The following is an 18,805-nucleotide window of genomic DNA, read 5'->3' on the forward strand; positions in this document are numbered from 1 at the left end:
CATCGATTCATCTTGGTGGCGGTTGAGTTTTTACCAAATGGCTTGAAGTAGCATCTTACAAGTATGTAACCAAGAAAGTAGTAGCAGATTTTCTGAAGACATAGTAAATGGGTTATTACAGGAGGGACCGAAGGAGTTTTTTGGGAAAAAGTGACGGCTGGAAAATTAGAAAAGGTGACAGCTGAGGCTGAAGTGGGTGAGAGGGCGTGACGGCTGAAAAGAAACCAGAAAGGAGAGTAGAGGAGAGAAAAAGAATAGAAAGCCGAGAAAAGACGAGGGAGAGAGACGGCTAGGTAAGGGAAAAACCAGGAGATCAGGAGAGAGCTTTGGGAAGGCCGAGGGTTTGAGGGCTGATAAAAGGAAGTTTGACGGCTGAATTTGAGGGGTGGTTTGGAGGTGAGCCGAAAACAGAGAGAGAACGATCGGGCAAGGAAACAGAGCATTCTAGTGATGACGGAGGAGCGAAGCAACACCAGCGAAGGAGGAAGACGGGAAGCAGAGGGGGAATCTTATCAACGGGAAACTAAAGAGAAAGCCAGCAAGGGAAATTACAGGAGCTGAGGTAGAGACCGAGGCTTTCATTTTCTTTCCTCTCCATCGCCTTCGGCAGATCTGCACCAAGTAAAATTGTAGATTTTTCTTTCCCTTTATCAGATTTGCATGACTTTCTAATCTGTTTTGTTTTTAAGATGCTTGCGTTTTGGGTTTCAAAACGACTCCTAGTCCACGTAAGCCAAAGAAAAAGGTTCGGGGGTCACGTTTGACAAAGGGGAAGGCAAGTGATAGAATCCAAGGCACCCCTTTGACCTAGCCAAGGCTAGTTGCGCGACTTAACCTTACCTTTCCTAATTTTCTACCCAATATATGTTCGCACGTTGGATATGACTATATGAATGCAAAACGGAAAGAAAAATGCAAACCTAAATTCTACGATGTCTCTTGTGAGGCTTTTGGTCCCAAACCACATGAATTGTGGCGGCCAACAAAGGAAAACCTCATAGAGGTCGATTAATGCAAATGAGATTCAAGCGTGCAAGTGTGAAAGTGTATGAAAGATGCAAGAAATGCAAGTGCAAGTTTGCGAAATTGTATAAAGGTGCTTGTGTGAAATTGTAAAACAAATTCAAGTGTTTTCGTGTGCAAGTGTATGAAAATAGAATAATAGATATATAAGGTAAAGTGGAATTTCATTTGTGAAGTGAAAATAAGCAAGTGATAGGTAAAATGTAGTAAAAAGTATGGTTTGAGAAATGTGGAGAAATGTGGTTAAGAGAGTATGTAGGTGATAAAAATGAAAGTATGACCCTAGAGGAATGCAACAAGTCGGGTACGGGGGTGGACTCCTAACTTTTCGACTTGATTTTCCCTTTGATTAGAAGGCAAAACTAGCGTGCTAAGGCTATCGAGTAGCCACACTAGCTCGTTTCCCTTATCAGAAGGGGACACTCAAGCAAAATGAACCCTATAACTAGCATGAAATGCAAAAATCCTAAAATGGAGGGAAAACGGGTTCGAGGATCATGCCAAATGATAAAACTAAGGAAAATGCGTGATATGTGGTGAACAAGCAAATGATATGCTAATGAGGGGAAATCCCTAAGGGTCTAGCGTTGGACTAGCCCATTCTATGAATTCCGACTAGCGTTGGACTAGTGGAAACGATAAAAGAAGTCACAACTAGCGTTGGACTAGTGTGGTGACGTACATTCATCCATTCCATTCATTCATGGTTATGAAAACAAGTAGACATGCCAAAACGCTCGTAAACACGTAACACGTAGCACTTAGCATGCTCGACTAGATGCAAGAGCCTAATAAAGCAATTTAACATGTAACAACAAAAGCAAGCAACCAAGGGGAAAGGGAAATGGACCAGATGCTCTCCGAGCACTATCTATTACAAGCCAAGAGGTGTACACATACCCCATGAAAGCATAAAGGGGAAGGGGAAATGGACAAGATGCTCTCCGAGCCCTATCTATTACAAGCCAAGAGGTGTACACATACCCCATAAAACTTAAATAAAAGTAAAAGCAAGTAAATGCATGCAAGAAGGTAAGGAAAGCGAAGTAGGCATGCATATTCACATAACACGTAGGAGCACGTAGGGTCAAATGAAGTGCAAATGGAGAATAGAGTGTACCTCCCTTGAAGCGACGCCCTAACGTAGTGAAATTACTAACTTACCCTCCAAAATAATAAAGAGGTCAAGGTACCACTTAAATAATCACAAAAGATAAAAATAAGCATGAATTTGAATCAATTAAATCATGTCAACAATCCACATCTAAGAAATCAAAAGAAGAAAGGACCTGATTGCAAAGATTGACAAAATTTTGGGACCAAAATTAAAGTAAAATAAAGTTCAGGGACCTATTTGCAATTAAACTAAGGATCCAATTGAAAGAAGTTGAAAATATCCAAGGCCACAGCACAGTTAAGGAGAAATTCAGGGACTGATTTACGAAATTGTTTCCTGGCTTCTTAATGGACCAAACCATTGGGCCATTTCCTTTATTTGTTTGGGCCAAAGCTTCCAAGCCCAATCGGAAATCCCAAAACAAAAGGGAATGGGCCATTGTCACCCTTCTTGGGCCAAGATCACTTGGCCCAATCGGAAGTCCAAGGAAAAAACGAGTGGGCTAGTATTATTTTGGCCCAAAAATTAGCCAACCAAAACACATGGACCATGACCCTCTAGCCCAAGCCAAAAACCCAAAAATGAATTAAACCCTCTTACACAAACCCAACTAAATATCATTAGCCAAACATAAATCTAAGCCCAACAAGACAACAAACCAACTAAAATTATTTAAGCCACAATTATGATCTAAAACCCAAAATAAATGTATCCCAAAAAGTCACATAAAATAGGCAAACATAGGATTAAGCTCAAGAAAGGCAAAATGGATTTGATTTTTCCAAACTTTGAGGCCACGGTGAACAAGGGGACTTGAGTGATTAAAATGCAACAAAAGCAAAGACCTAAAGTGAGACCTCCAATCAAATGATAAAATTCACAAGAAATGAATAAGAACCCCATCTTACAATAGAATGGCAAAATTCAACATTCCACTAAAGTTTCAAATCAAAGCTATAAGTCTATAAAGGTTATTAAAATCTACAAAATCATTCTAAACTCACTAAAAGTTTTACCCAAAATCATATCAAAGCATGTCAAGAACAATTAAAATTCTAGAATGACACAATTGATTAAATTACTCAACTAATTGGACCATAACAAGACAAGAGGGAACTTAGGGGGTTAAAGTGCAAGTGTTTTAGGACCTAATTGTAAGAACAAACACCTAATCGGGCCATAGTAGGACAAAGGGGGATTTGAGGGGTTGGAATGCAATTTTTGAAATTATTTTCATGCAAAAACATGCAAATTTCACGAGGTAGACAACAGAAAGGAAATGCTTGCTGCAACTTTAAATTCCAAACGCAAATTTCAATCCCCACGCTCAATTTTGATCTAAATCTTACCCACCAAACATCAAAACTCTAGATTAAACAACCGAATATAGAACTTCAACATCTAAACAAGCAAAACGTAAGATGAAACTCATACAAAAGACACAACGAAACTCATGCATTCGGCTGATTTCTTTCTGTTGCAACTAACATGCGCATGAAGCATTTCATGAGTTCCAATGAATATGTAGATTCATCACCCAATCCTACAAAACTCCAAACCAACAAGAGACCATGCAATAAAGCAAGATCATTATGCTTGAACATCAAAAAAACTCATACAAAAGATCATGCCATCATCGAAACAGCAACCTGTATTTTTAGCTACAGTTAACTACGCTTGTGATGTTCATCAGGTGCCAACCTTCATTCAACACAGACAGCTTCTCAACCAAACAGCCAAGGACTGATATTGAGCATTCACAATCACAGAAATTGAACATTCAAGCACACAAAACCTCTGCAAGAAAATTCTGCCACTTTTTTCTGTTTTTTTAGTAAGTTCGCAGCTCCCGCTCGTGAACAATGTACAAAACAAAAAAAAAAAAAAAAGAAAGAAAAACCTGATTATCTACCAACTTAACTCACGGACTTCACCAATCACCAAGCTCGACACTGATAAAACATGGTTCATCTTGACCTCAACAGATTCAGCAAAAGGCATCCAAGTCAAACAAAATGACAAAGCTGAAGCGAAATCTGAAAATTTATTTACTATTTTGTTTCGTGACTTTGCTATGTTACTCCATCAGCCTCATAAATCATGCAAACCATCTTCAAACTAATCAATACCATGCAACCAAACACTAAATAAAGCACAATCAATAGCAATAGGAGACAGAACTGCGTAGCTTTGCTGGGTTTTCAATCTAGCGACAAGCACAACTTAGCCTTTTCCTTCAAAACTCATGCCCACGACACATAGAACAGGAGGAAAAAGAAAATAAACGCAAGAGAGACAACAAAGGGTAAATAAGCTCAATAAACCAGCGGCAAACAGGTTTGACAACTCAGGCATCTTATTAGCAGAGATCTGGTTTCCTATACTGCAATTAATGGGCTTCATACCAAAATCCAAGCAAATACCAAATTTCCACCCCAAGGCAACAATCAAAATCGAATCTTGAAGTTTGGAATCACAAAAATTCCCAGGTCAAACCTACGCACACAGAGGAGGACCAAAGATGCAACCTTTAGTTCAATGGATTACCTGATAGAGATTTTTGACAGGGCTGAAGTCAGAAGGAATGAGCCGGCATCAAACTTCTATGGAACTTCTGGAAAAACAAGCCTCCTAGTCTCTTCCTCACGTCGGTCTTCCTCCTACGGATGCAGCCGCAACTCCTGCTCCTCCTTTCAATTCCCTCTCTTCCCCTTTCTGTCTATAATCGTCACTCCCTGTAAAATTCCCTCCTGATTTTTAGCTGTGTCCCTCACTCAGACCTCTCCAGTTTTTTTAGCCGTGAAAACCCTTGCTCAGTTTTTTCCTTTCAGCTTGTCGATGCTCTCCCAAAAAAAACCCCCTGTTCGGCTACTACTTTCTTCTCCCTTTATATCAACTAAACACCCCCAAAACCCTATGTTCAATGGTTGGAAATCATCCCCCTTAAACCCTCTTTTCCCTGGCCATCCGATGGCTCCTATGTGTGCCTTTTGCACGCTGCAAAAAATTGCAGCGTGCATGCCGTGCAAAAATTTTTTTTTTTTTTTTTTTGTTTAAAACAAAAACAAAGTAAAATTTAAGTAATAAACAAAATATAATTAAGTAAAACAAAAATATAAAGAACAAGATGATAAAAAAACAAAAATATCAAACAAAAATAAACGAATGAAGTTGCAATTTTTCTCTTCCCATTTTTCATTTTTTCACTCTTTTCATTAATTTCTTCTTTTCTCCTTTTTATGATTTTGTATTTTCATTTTTCTTTCAAGAAAGCATTGAATAAAAACAAAATGACTAAAATGATTTTTCTTTTCTTTCTAAAAACTCTATAAACTTAAAAACTAAAAACTAAAAACTAAAAACTAAAAACTAAAAACTAAAATCTAAAACTTAAAAGTGATTAAAAACCTAAAATGACAAAACAAAAATGAATAGACAAACTGAAAGGGCAAAATGACTAAAACTAAAATAAAAAAAACAACTAGAAATGCAAAACACACAATAATGAACTAAATGCAAGCGATCTAAAAAAAAAACAAAATCATGAAGTAGATGCCACATACAAATTATTCAAAATTTGGTGTCTACAGTTTGCCCCTCTTTGTCTGAGTTTTGAAAAAACTTGAGACAAAGAAGTGGACACCAAATACTTACCTGTGTTATTGGGCTGCAAAAGATTCCAACGAGCAGGAATTCTACTACGGGACTGACCCGAACATGAAAAATAAGACGGGACTGACCCGAACAGGAGTTTAGACGGGACTGACCCGAACAGAAATTTAAACGGGACTGACCCGAACAGAAATTAAACGGGACTGACCCGAACAGAATTTTAAACGGGACTGACCCGAACAGGAATTTAAACGGGACTGACCCGAACAAGAGTTTAAACGGGACTGACCCGAACAAGAATTTAAACGGGACTGACCCGAACAGAATTTAAACGGGACTGACCCGAACAGAATTTTAAACGGGACTGACCCGAACAGGAATTTAAACAGGACTGACCCGAACAAGAGTTTAAACGGGGCTGACCCGAACAGAAATTTAAACGGGACTGACCCGAACAGAATTTAAAGGGACTGACCCGAACAAGAGTTTAAACGGGACTGACCCGAACAAGAATTTAAACGGGACTGACCCGAACAGAATTTTAAACGGGACTGACCCGAACATGAAAAATTAAACGGGACTGACCCGAACAGAAATAGAATTTGAAAGGGACTGACCCGAACAGAAATTTAAACGGGACTGACCCGAACAAGAGTTTAAACGGGACTGACCCGAACAGAAAATTAAACGGGACTGACCCGAACAGGAATTTTAAACGGGACTGACCCGAACATGAAAAATAAAACGGGACTGACCCGAACAGAAATTTAAACGGGACTGACCCGAACAAGAGTTTAAACGGGATTGACCCGAACAAGAATTTAAACGGGACTGACCCGAACAGGAATTTAAACGGGACTGACCCGAACAAAAATTTAAACGGGACTCACTGGGGAAGTTTGAGACACTGAATTGAATTTTTACCTGAGAGTAGTTCAAATGTTTGTACCTAGAGGGAGATTGGATCTCTGTAGTTGAAGCGATGGCTGGTGTTGGTCCTTATAATCCAACTTTGCAAATAACATTGCTTTAGGTTTGAAAAAGAGAATGATCGCTGTCATTTGTGAACGCAGTGTTCCTGCAAGAAAAGAATAAATAATAATGGATTTGCCACCATTATTTGATCCGGTTTGCCTTGAGAATCGTGTAAACATGAGTCTTGTACTATTTTTGCCTCTGTTCCGCGGCATCCGTCTTGGTCGAACTTGTGACTTTGCAAATTCTAAGACTGATAAAATACGGATTGACCACGTCACCCAATCCAGGTGGTAGCTTTGTTGCATGTTACTCCCTGTATCTGATGATTGAATCCCCTATTTTTGCTCAAACCTTTGGGTTTATCACTCATTTGAATTCAATGGTAAAAGAATGATGCGTGAAAACTTGTCATATAACGATCAATGTACATGCAAGATTATCTCCTATGTCGGGCAAAGATGAGCATGCGAAAGAATGTAGACAATCATAAGCAGTCATACACAAATAATTGAAAACAACCAAAAGATTCATAAAGATACATTTTGCAAAAGAATATTTGTAAAGAACAATACAAGTTTAGCCAACGAATATCATATTCAAGACTTTGGATATTTTGCTTCGGAATCCGATACTGACAAAAGTATCACAAATATGAGGAAAAGTCCAAATGAACCAGGTCACCAGCTGTTCCTCCCCGCGCTTGTCTGTTGTGAAAGACCCGCCTTGGCGCCCTTTCGGGTTTTCACCAAGGTTGCCCCTACCCTTTTTGTTTTTGCTCTTTCTTTTTCTTTTTGATTTTTTTTTTTTTTTTTTTACAAGGCGCCCTTTCGGGTTTTCACCTAAAGAATAAAGACACGTCTCGACCATGATCGACTCAGAAATATGAGTTAAAGGTTTCAGGCATCAGTAAAATGCACTTCCCTTGTAGATTAGGCGAAGGCATTACGGACATCACTTGCCAGTTGATTATCAAATTTTGCTAATAGAAATGCGACAAATGACGGAAGCCAGGACTTTGGGTTTTGTAATGAGGTCAGGTGGGGTGTTTTTCCAGAAAGGTTAAGGCTTGAAAGCAAATTCGATGCCAGGGGTAAAATAAACTGAGATTGCTCTATTCTGAAATCATTTCCGATTTTGAACGAAACCGGGGAAAATTTGCCCCAGTTTGATCGGATTTTCACTCTTTGCATTTTCTTCATTGCATTTCCCTCACTTTTGCATTTTTCTTTGAAAACTAAATTTGCCCCAGTGTAAGGGTTCTTTCTTCTCTTTTTTTTTTCGAAATAAATTTGCCCCAGTGTGGGGTTTGCAATTTTCAAGGGTTATCAAACGAAAATTTTGTCAATTCTGATGGCTCAAAGGGGACAAGTAGGGATAAAATATTTTAAGTGTAAAAGAAGATGGCCTGACTTGCATTTCGCCATTTGCATGAATTTCTGAAGAAAATTTGCATTATCAAATGAAAAACTTTTTGCACATATCTGAGTTGATGGGTTGAGGGAATGCTCGTCCATCCATTTCTGCTAAAATAAGGGCTCCGCCAGGTAATACCTTTTGGACAATGAACGGCCCTTGCCAATTCGGAGCAAATTTGCCTTTAGCTTCATCTTGCATCGACAAAATTCGCTTTAGCACTTTGTCACCTTCTTCAAATGCACGCCGATGGACCTTTTTGTTGTAAGCTCGGGCCACCCGTTTCTGATAGCACTGACCATGACAGATAGCGTTGAATCGCCTTTCATCGATCAACGTCAATTGCTCATGGCGCTGCTTTATCCAGTCAGCCTCCTCCAATTTAGCCTCCATAAGGATTCGCAACGAAGGAATTTCAACTTCGGCTGGTAATACAGCTTCCATTCCATACATCAGTAAATATGGCGTTGCCCCAGTCGATGTCCGGATAGAAGTCCGATACGCCATTAGTGCATAAGGCAACTTGTCATGCCAATCGCGATGCCTTTCAGTCATTTTGCGGATAATCTTCTTCAAATTCTTATTCGCGGCTTCTACAGCTCCGTTCATCTGAGGCCTATAAATGGCGGAGTTGCGGTGTCTGATCTTGAACTGCTCGCATAGTCCATCCACCATGTCATTGTTCAGATTCTTGGCATTGTCAGTGATAAGCGTTTCAGGCACCCCAAATCGACAGATGATGTGATCTCTCAAGAAATTGGCAACTACTTTCTTCGTCACATGTTTAAATGATTCCGCCTCAACCCATTTGGTAAAGTACTCAATCGCCACCAATATAAATCGATGCCCATTTGAAGCGGGAGGATCGATTGTCCCAATCACGTCCATACCCCACATTGAACAGGGCCACGGGGCGGTCATGCTATGCAACTCAGTGGGTGGAGCGCGTATAATGTCACCGTGCATTTGGCATTTTATACATCTCCGGACAAAGTCTATACAATCATGCTCCATAGTAAGCCAGAAGTATCCGGTTCTCATGATTTTCTTCGCTAGCAGATGGCCATTCATGTGAGGTCCACAAACGCCACTATGCACTTCTTTCATCATATATTGAGCTTCATCTTCATCAACGCACCTTAAAAGGTTCAAATCCGGGGTTCTTTTGTACAACACTTCACCATTTAAGAAAAATTTGGAAGCCATTCTACGCAGAAAACTTTTGTCCTTGGTACTAGCATGCTGGGGGTAAGATCCAGTTTTGAGAAATTCCTTAAGATCATTATACCAAGGAACTTTGTCGGAGGACTTGTCTACAACCCAACAGTGAGCAGGTTTATCTTGAAGTTGAATCTGGATCGGTTCAATTTTCAATTCATCTGGATACTGAATCATAGAAGCTAAGGTGGCCAAAGCATCGGCAAATGCATTTCGGGCTCGTGGGAGGTGTCTGAACTCCAATTTTTGAAATTGTTTGGCCAGAGTGAGCAAACTACAATGGTAGGGCAGAATTTTTGAATCTTTGGTTATCCACTGCTTCAAGGTTTGGTGCACGAGTAAATCTGAGTCACTGAAAGCTACCAACTCCTTGATCTCCATTTCCAAAGCCACTTTGAGACCAAAAATGCAAGCTTCATATTCAGCCATGTTGTTGGTACAAGCAAATTGCAACTTGGCAGCGGCAGGGTAGTGTTTTCCTTCGGGCGAAACCAGAACAGCTCCAATTCCAGCTCCTAGAGAATTTGAAGCTCCGTCGAAGAAAAGCCTCCATTCAGGGCACTGCTCACTTATATCGTCCGTGGCGCCTACAAATAAGATCTTTTCATCAGGGAAATAGGTGTGAAGTGGCTGATAATCATCGTCCCTTGGGTTTTCCGCCAGATGATCAGCTATAGCTTGCCCCTTGACGGCCTTCTGTGAAGTGAAAATAATGTCGAACTCTGAGAGGATTATCTGCCACTTAGCTAGACGTCCAGTTAGCATTGGCTTTTCCAAGAGATACTTCAAAGGATCAGATCTGGAAATAAGATAAGTGGTATGGCTCAACAGGTAATGTCTCAGCTTTTGAGCCGCCCAGGCCAACGCACAGCAGCTCTTCTCAATGAACGAATAATTAGCCTCGTACTGCGTGAACTTCTTGCTTAGATAATAAATGGCTTGTTCTTTCCTTCCCGAGTCATCGTGTTGCCCGAGAACGCAACCAACTGCTCCGTCGAGCACAGATAGGTACATGATCAGCGGTCGGCCCGGTTTGGGTGGCACTAGGACCGGAGGCTGCAGCAAATAATCTTTAATCTTGTCGAAAGCTTGTTGGCACTCCTCATTCCAGTACAACGGCACATTCTTTCTTAATAATTTGAACAACGGCTCACATGTGGCCGTCAACTGGGCAATGAATCTCCCAATAAAATTGATCTTCCCTAAAAAGCTTTTCACGTCCTTCTGAGTTTTCGGCACTGGCATCTCTCGAATGGCTTTGATTTTTGCTGGATCTATCTCTATGCCTCTCTTGCTCACGATGAAACCCAACAATTTACCAGCTGGTGCCCCAAAGGCGCATTTCGCAGGATTTAACTTCAAATTGTATTTTCGCAGCCTTTCAAATAGCTTCCTCAAATCATCCAAGTGATCCTCCGTCCTTTTAGACTTGATTATGATGTCATCCACGTAGACCTCCATCTCCCGGTGGATCATATCATGAAATAGGGTTGTCATGGTCCTCTGATACGTTGCTCCAGCATTCTTTAAACCAAAAGGCATGACTCGGTAGCAAAAGGTACCCCAAGGGGTAATGAAAGCAGTTTTCTCCCTATCTTCTTCTGCCATCAAAATTTGGTGGTAGCCAGCAAAACAATCGCAAAAGGATTCAATCTCATGTCCGGCAGTATTGTCTAAGAGAATGTGAATATTTGGTAGAGGAAAATCATCTTTAGGACTGGCTTTATTAAGGTCCCTATAGTCAACACAAACTCTCACCTCTCCACTCTTTTTTGGAACAGGGACTGGGTTTGAAAGCCAAATTGGGTAATGGGAAACAATGATAATGTTGGTTTTGAGTTGTTTTTCAATTTGCTCTTTTATTTTGAGGCTCATATCTGGTTTGAATTTTCGGGGTTTTTGCTTTACGGGTGGAAAAGAAGGGTCTGTGGGTAACCTGTGCACTACCACGTCAGTCGAAATACCAGTCATATCATCATAGGACCACGCAAATACATCCTGGAACATAGTCAAGAACTCGAGCATCTCCTTTTTCTGGCTCTTATTCAGATGAATACTAATCTGCACCTCCTTAACTTCATCCTCTTTTCCAATGTTAATCTTTTCTGTTTCTTCCAGGTTCGGTTTCGGTTTTTCCTCATATTGTTCAAGATCCTTTGCAAACGAATCGGATACTTCCTCATTATCACTCTCGCTTTGGAGTTCGGATTCACAAACCTCCAAGTCGTGAGTGATATGGAGATTGCCATTATCGAATTCCAGAATTGTGATATCCAAAGGATCAAATAATTTTATTTTTGGCCATCTGAAAGAATTAACGAATGTGGGACAATAAGCAAATAAATAAACAACAAACAAATAAACAAACAATATGAATATAAACACAACAATGACAAGAACAACTTGTGCACTTTCATAAAAACCTTTGATTGAAAGCAAATTGAAACGAAAACTTAACAATATTTACATGCGCAAATGTTAGTCAAAAAGTAAATTGTTTTCATTGGCTATTTACAAATGCAAAGGTGAATTCACATGAATGATAAACCCCTTTCATTTTACCGAAACTCCTTCCGAACGGGCAGGGACTCGGCTGTCCAATTGGGAATTGATCCTTCAGGGATGTCAGGAAATTCAGCCTCATCTGGAAAACCATCTTCAAATGTTGCCCCTACGAACAATTGGTCCAAACTAGCTTCCATTTCTTCAACTGGATTAACCTTTGATGTGATAACCTCTGTTGGTCGTGGAAAAGTATACCGCAGTGGTGGAATGTCAAAAACCCTTTGCCTGCCCTCCTTCTCTGCTCTTTTGCGCTCTTTCATCTCTTTGATGTCCTTGGCGGTTGGTTGGAAACCCAAACCGAATGTATCCCTTTTTTCCATAATCACCACTGGCTTCAGGATCCCTTGCAGTTCACGCCCCAATCCTCTGTCTAATTTGTATCCTCCACGAATCATTTCCTTAGCCATCATTACACTTGCTTTTGAGAGAGCTTGTTCCTCCGTTGTGATCCAACTTACGGAGACTATATCGGATGTGCTATGAGGGGACATGGTGGCACTTCGACTTCCCTCCTCTTTAGATCCAGAATCGGTGATTACCAGGCAGTCCTCTTCGGCAAAGATAGTGATTAGCTTGTCATTTACTACGAATTTCAGCAATTGATGCAACGAAGATGGCACAGCCCCAGACTTATGAATCCATGGCCTTCCAAGTAAAATATTGTAAATGCTCGGGAAATGCATTACTTGGCAAGTTATTTGAAATTGGGCGGGCCCCATCTCGATTACTAAATCTGCCTCTCCTATCGGCTCCCTTTGAGCTCCATCAAACCCTCGAACGATAGTCCCCGAAGGCCTCAGCTTAATGTCTTGCAATCCTAGTTTCTCTAAGGTACTCCAAGGACAGATATTAAGCGCGGACCCGTTGTCAATTAGCACCTTCGGCAGCATTTTCCCGTTGCACCTCACTGTTATGTACAACGCCCTATTATGTCCAATGCCCTCTGTCGGCAATTCATCGTCAGAAAAAGCAATTTGTTTGTTGAATAATACGCTCCCAACCACGTTTGAAAAATTATCAACAGAAATGTCCTTCGGAATTTGAGCTCTTGTTAATACGTCGATCAATGCATCCCTATGCACGTCCGAAGAGAAAAGTAGGTCCAACATGGTTATCTGGGCAGGTGATTTGCTTAGCTTTTCCACTATGTTGTATTCACTCCTCTGGAGTCGTTTAAGGAAATCCACGGCTTCTTTCTCGGTGATTGTTGGTTTGATGGGTAGCTCAGAACTATTGGCTTGAATTGGAGTAGTAGTCTCAAATGGATTTACAGTCTTCCCCGATCTGGTAACTACTGACACTTCCTTCTTTGCGGTTGAATTCTCCCCGATCTGTATGCTAGGCTCATCGTAATTCCACGGCACTTGTTGCAGACTTAATACGGGCTCCTGCTTCGGGAATTCGATGACTACTGGTTTCAAAGCTTCATTCTCCGCTGGCGTGAGATCTAAGACAAAAGGCTTGTTATCTTCTTCGAATGGCAACTCTATGACAAACGGTTGGTCCGTGACACCAAACACTTCAGCTTCTATTGCCAATTTCTTGATTTGTTCCTCGTACTCCGCATCATTCATAATAACCCCAACATGCTCTGGTAAGGGGTTTTGATTTACGTTTGGCCCTTGTGGCTCCCTTTTTCTGATCACGATTTCTCCAGACTCAACCATATCCTGAACTTTATGCTTAAGCGCCTTGCAATCCAAAGTTGCATGTCCGGGGGCCCCAGAATGATAAGCACAGACGGCTTGCGGGTTATACCAGGCGGGCATGCCATATGGATAGGTAGGAGGGGGTACCATACCAATTTTCCCGGCGGCCTTTAACTGTTCATATAATTGGTCTAAAGGCCTACCTAAATTGGTAAATGCACGGCTAGGGGGTCGATTGTAAAGTTCAGAAGGTTGAGGTTGGTTGTAAGCAGGTCTATTTGGAGGCGGAAATCTTGGGTTATATGGAAGGCGTGGTCGGTTTTGGGGTGGATTTGGTTGAGAAATTTGAAAAGGGGTTGAAGGTGGGTTAGGATAGCTTGGGCGAGGTCTAGGGTGCTGGATATTAGTGGCATATACAGGGTACGGGTTTGGATAATAAGGGTAATGGGTTTGGTAGATTGGGCTGTGTTGGTATCGAGGTCTGGGTGAAGGATTTTGGTTCCAAACAAATGTTGTATCCCCCTCCTTCTTTTTGAACGGTGGCTTTTTCACATTGCTTCCTTGACCTTGTAAAGCATCCAACTGAGATTTAAGGGCGGAAACATTGACAATCTTCCCAGCCCTCACAAAGTCATCGAACTCCTCAAGTTTATTTACAATTGCAGCAAACGAACATCCGGTCATACGGAAAATCTCTTCGAAGTACGGCGGATCGTGGGCTTTGATGAATGTGCGAATAATTTCATCCTCAGTCATCGGTGGTTCCACCTTCGCAGCTACTTTTCTCCACCTCTTGGCATAGGTCTTGTGGTCCTCAGAAGGCTTCCTTTTCGTTCCTTCCAGAGTAGTCCGGGTCGGCGCTAGCTCGCAGTTGTACTCATATTGTCGAATGAAGGCATTGGACAGATCGAGCCAGGTCTTCACTTCCTCTGGCTTCAGGTTGGAGTACCAATCGAGAGCATCCCCTTCTAAGCTTTCTGGAAATAGTCGCAACGGCAAATTCTCGTCATCCACTGGCTTGCCCAACTTGTTAGCAAACAAGCGCAAGTGCGTCTTTGGGTTGCCCGTGCCATCATATTTGTTGAACTTCGGAGTCTTGAACCCCTCCGGCAGTTGTACGTTTGGAAATAGGCACAAATCATCGTAGTCCAGCACCCCTTGCTTGCTTAAACCTTGGCTTTTCCGGATAAATTCATCAAAACGATCCAAGCGTTTAAGTAACTTCATATCAATCTGGGCAGACGAATCTCCCATTTCTGGCTTATTTTGAAAAACGTGCTCCGGCACAACGGGCTCTGCGGTAGTCTGAAAGAAAGTCGGTGGAGTTACATGCATGTTTGGATCACCCTGAGGCTGGAATCCTTGCCCATAAGGGGGATAAAAAGGAGGATTTTGAGTATAAGCATATTGCGGATTGAAAGTTCCCTCAAACGTGGTTTGAAATGAAGGAATAACAAATGGTTCGGATTGTGGTTGTGTAGCGGGTACAGGTTCAGGTCGCACTCCGCTACTAACGAGCTCGTCAATCAACTTCTTCTGAGCGGCCATTTCTGATGCCATTTCCCCAAATTTAGTGAGTAACTCGGTCAACTGAACCCCAGGACTTGCGGCTTCCGGCTGGGTAGTTGCAACGAACTTTTCGGATGATTCTGGTTGAGTACTCATGTCTACACGATTCCTTTGGGCTCTACTTCGGGATCGCGTAATAATGGGGCTTTTTCGAAAAGCTATTTTGAAACTTTACCTGAGAATGCAAAAGACTTCTTTAGATAAACCAATCGTTATTAGATTTCTGCAATTTATTCAAAAGGGAAAAAGAAAAAGGCATGAGTTAGTAATTATTTAAGCAACTCGGATGCATGTCCTACGGGGGGACCCTTTTTGTGCCAAGGGTAGGCCTAGCATGATGCAACCTTCGGGGTAAAATCCCATTTTCAAACCTGTAAGTGAATATAGAAGCGGAATTTCTCATTAAAATATGGATAAACTCAATCCTTCTTTACAATGTCATTGATGGTTTGACCAACCATTCTTACAAAGTCCTCATGTCTAGCTAGTTTGGTATGTTGGGATTCCCTAGAACTCCCGATACTAAGTTTTCGAATTTCATCTTGAATTTTATCAAATGCACTCAATGCCTTTTCCAATTTCTCTGTCTTCTTTGCCTCTTTCCTCAATTGTGAGCGGGCGTCCTCCAATGCTTGATCGGCCACCATGATCTGCAACTGATGATCCTCCAGCTCTTTCCTTAGCTTCCCATTCTGTTCCTCGAGACTAACGGCAATCAACGGTGTCCTTTCTCTCCCTTGTTCTATCATTGATTTGATCCATTCGTTGTACTCTAAGATGACCCTAGGCTCTACTTTGTTCACTTGGTCCAAATGCAGGTTGTCCAAACTACACAGATTCCCCCAGCCTTCTAACACCATAGTCCGGCACTCAGTGACTGTATTAAGCTCGATACTTCCCATTTCTTGTATGGTCGGCACTCTCTGCGGGTACCCGAACTGTCTCATAACTCGTTGTGGAATGTACACAATCAACCCACTGGTACTTGCTAATGGAATGAAGTCAAATTGTGTAGTCTTGAAAGCTGGATCCCTTACTTTCGTCCAATCGAGAACCCACTGTATCTTATCCGAAGTCAGAGCATTGAATTCCTGAATAAACAAGCTTGGAGACGCTATTCGATAGTATCTGCTAACCCTCTCTCGGTGCGACTCGACCCAGTTTGCTGTTGGAAGACAGGACCCCAATGGATTTAGCGCTCTTTTTGACAGATGTTCCATGGCCCACATTTGGAGCACCAGGTTGGATGCATAGAAAAACCCCCTCTTCTTTTGGCATTCAGTAACGGCAGTGAAGATATCAGCAATGATGATAGGCACCAAAGTAGGGGTCTTCTCCTTAATTCCTAGAAACACGCTTTGCATCATGTTGATTGTTGAAAAGGTAACCTTCCCATGCTTTTGCGGGAATAAAAGTAGACTAGTCAAGGCTAGTCCAAAGACTTGGACTCGCTTTCCTTCCCACTCCTCTTTGCTAATGAAGAAGTCGTCATGGTGTTGATCATAAGAGTCCCTTCTCCCAAATCGTTCGTACAAGAACTCCAGTGGACATGATTTTGCGTCCGGGTGCTGGTTCATGCTAGCTCGTCCCAATCCTAGAAACTTGCAAAACTGCTCTCTAGTGCCACTAGTTGGGTACACCATAGGGCTTCCTTTCCCAGGCATTTGCAACAAGCCTTCTATCTCTTCCAGAGTGAGTGTTAACTCGCATTCCCCAAATCGAAAGACGGAGCCTTTAGGATCCCAATACTCAAGCAGTGCTTCAATGATTGCTATGTTTGGGGCTATGTTCAAAAGACTTGGTAGATGCCCTATGTATCGGAACAATCGGTTCACCTCATGCGCCATGTTGTTCTTCCAATCTATCAGCTCACGAGGTATACGGTTTAACATTCGGCATGGAGCCATCTGAGGAAGAATTCACTTTTTAGTACCTTACCTTGGGATTTTACCCCGAAGGCCAAACAAAATTGTAAACATGCAAGTCTCGTTGGATTAAGTATCCGAGACACAAGGCGGTTTATTCCTAACCACGGGATTCCCTATGTGGCATTCCCTTTCTATGGTTTATGCATGATGCCATTTATTAAAACGACGTAAATATGTGACAAATATTATCTAAAGGACATAAATAATGCATCGGGGGGAAAAAGGTCTAAAATGAAATGTACTTATTGAAAATTAAGTGCAATAACTGAAATTTAAACATGTGAGCTATCTAACGGGTGAGTCACTAAAAGAGCGCCAAAAAGGCCTCTTATTGCTAAGGCACATGAATGCAATCCAAGAAAACAAAAGAATGGTTAGTGCAATTAATAGTACACATAACACATTGGGAGTAATTAAGAAAAGAAATACAATAAAGCAGGTAAAAAGGGTGGAACCCCTTCCCTCGTGCCTAATGTGCTGAAAATAGGGTGAGGCCGACTCTACCCTAGGTCATTCTAATATGGATGCATGAGGCTGGGGTTCACTAATGCCTAGACTCGATAAGCTTCGGTTCCCAAGCCTTCAGACCTAAAGGCGAAGGGTCATCACTCCCAGGGCCTTTGGTCGGTGGCTCGAGTGATCCCTTAGGTAGCGCTATGGGCGCAGAGCACACCATCCGCCTACCCAAGGCAATCGGTCCTAGTCCTACAAGGCGGTGTGGGATGGCGCCCACGAAAATAAAAATAAAATGGGATAAAGCAAGTAAACATGCACGTATGAAGTGTTCCCCTATTTGAGGGAAGGGGTGAGAACCACGCGAGGCTCTAAAGGTGACACACACCCCCCCAAATGCAATGCAAGCGCGAGATAACAAGTAAACATTCATTCAAACATACATTCATAAGTCGAGGAATTGGTTTGATTACGTACATAAGACAAAAGGTCCTAAAAATGAAAAATGCAATCCTAATATCCAAATGCAATGCATAAAAAGGGTAGAAAAAGGAAACGAATGGCTAAGTCAAATGCTTGGACCCACTTAGGAAGTCCCCAGTGGAGTCGCCAACTGTCGCGCCCCATTTTTTGATGAGTGAATGAATGTGTGTGATGATGTGAGATGTGAAGTGTGGTGTGAATGTGTGCAAAATTAAAAGTAAAAGGCCATGGGACTTTGGAAAGCGACGATTTGGCCAAATGAAATTTAAAAAGGGTTTTTTAAATATGGAAAACGGAGTCGCCACTTGGTATAGATTTGGGGTGTACCAAGTCACCCAAAAAGTGTTTTTAAAGACAAAGTAGTAAAACCCTTTTTAAAACGACTCCTAGTCCACGTAAGCCAAAGAAAAAGGTTCGGGGGTCACGTTTGACAAAGGGGAAGGCAAGTGATAGAATCCAAGGCACCCCTTTGACCTAGCCAAGGCTAGTTGCGCGACTTAACCTTACCTTTCCTAATTTTCTACCCAATATATGTTCGCACGTTGGATATGACTATATGAATGCAAAACGGAAAGAAAAATGCAAACCTAAATTCTACGATGTCTCTTGTGAGGCTTTTGGTCCCAAACCACATGAATTGTGGCGGCCAACAAAGGAAAACCTCATAGAGGTCGATTAATGCAAATGAGATTCAAGCGTGCAAGTGTGAAAGTGTATGAAAGATGCAAGAAATGCAAGTGCAAGTGTGCGAAATTGTATAAAGGTGCTTGTGTGAAATTGTAAAACAAATTCAAGTG

Source organism: Coffea arabica, chromosome 10c (genome assembly GCF_036785885.1).
Source record: "Coffea arabica cultivar ET-39 chromosome 10c, Coffea Arabica ET-39 HiFi, whole genome shotgun sequence".
Taxonomy (NCBI): domain Eukaryota; kingdom Viridiplantae; phylum Streptophyta; class Magnoliopsida; order Gentianales; family Rubiaceae; genus Coffea; species Coffea arabica.